This window comes from Alligator sinensis, unplaced genomic scaffold, assembly GCF_000455745.1.
Source record: "Alligator sinensis unplaced genomic scaffold, ASM45574v1 scaffold71_1, whole genome shotgun sequence".
Taxonomy (NCBI): Eukaryota; Metazoa; Chordata; order Crocodylia; family Alligatoridae; genus Alligator; species Alligator sinensis.
In genome coordinates, this window is record NW_005841834.1 from 4,266,841 (window position 1) to 4,268,264 (window position 1,424).

Genomic DNA, 1,424 nt, shown 5'->3' on the forward strand with positions numbered 1-1,424 from the left:
GCTGGGGGCTCTGGCCTCCCCTTTTTTCTTCCAGCATCTGTCTTCAGTCCTGCTCCTGGAACCAGAGCAGTATAGTGAAAGGGAGGCCAGGGAGGGGTTTGTGTTGCCCATGCTCTGCATGCAGTCAGGGACAGTAGAGTTGGGCTGCCTGGGCTGCACATGGTGAAGTGGGGTGTGGGGAACATGTACACAATGGCAGGGGGGGTTCCCAGGATGTTGGACAGTCCTGATTTACAGTAAAAAAAATAAGTCTTGTTCATGCCCTTGCAAGGGGCTGGAGCCTCACCTTGTTGCTCTCCTGCCACACCAGGAAGTTCCTGCTGCCTCAACCAGATGGCCTCCTGGGATGCCACACTTTATGGATGCTCTGTGTCACACAGTAAGCCATGATTAGAAAAATATTTTTTTCTGCATACCGCCTTCCAAAACAAAGTGAATTTCTTATCTAGGGGCCTGGGGTACATAAGAAAATACAGTATTTTTCCACAGGCCTATTAGGATGAGCTAAATTTTTCTTTTAGCCTTTACACCCCCTGCCCGTGCACATCCATGGTTTGTATATGTTCTATTTTCTAGTGAATAGGCACCAAATCTCACATTGCTGTTGTAATAGTTTTACTGTAGGAGCATGTCTGAGCTATGCCAGCCCTCTAAAGATTTCTGTGGGCTGCCTCATTATTTTGCAATAGTAACTACATCGCACACAGAAAAGGCTTGTCATTATCCTCAGGTGCAGCTTATCTAGCAAATTTGATCAGTTCTACAGGCTTATAAGACTAGGGTTGTTTATTCGGAAATATAACTGATATAACTTCCCTCCACTCTCACCCCAATGTCAATTATATGTTCTTAGTGGTAACAGCAAGAGGAGATTTTCCTTAGGACAGTGTAATCCAAGCTGACATTTCAGAACTGTAGAACAAGAAACGATGAGACAGATAAACTATTCTTCTATTCTTTGTCATAGATATCAGGGCAAGACTCAAAATAAATCAAGACAAAAGCCATGGAAACTGAGAGGAGCATCTAATGAAAATAAATTGTAAGGGGACAAAACATTTAGTAACAATTTCTTTGTCATATTATTTATTTTTCAAGAGGAACACCAGACAAAATATGCCATAATGAATATCATTATCCTCTACATGTGGTATCCACCCTTACCTTTAAATTCTTCTGATATTCATTATGACATACTTTCATTTCCATTTGCTTGATACATGCTACAGTTAAAAGCTATGGTAGAAACCACAAAAAATATTAATCTCTTTTATAGGTGTTAGTATCACTGAATGCAGCTCATGTGTTCTAGCACAGTAACTGATTCAAATCTCTAGCTTTATTGAGGATTTGGTTATTTAACTGCTTTAAACAAGTTCAACAAAGTAAAAAAGCAATTATTAGTTTCAGTCATGAACTACATG

General features: G+C 40.4%; 1 long non-coding RNA gene across 1 annotated transcript in view; it reads right to left on the minus strand.

The window, feature by feature from the left end:
* The window catches only part of LOC112549758, a 10,909-nt gene extending 10,588 nt beyond the window's left edge, over positions 1 to 321 (minus strand). The window contains exon 1 of the long non-coding RNA XR_003093271.1: positions 287 to 321. This is a non-coding gene — a long non-coding RNA (uncharacterized LOC112549758). The remainder of the gene's footprint in view (positions 1 to 286) is intronic.
* Positions 322 to 1,424: the final 1,103 nt, after the last annotated feature.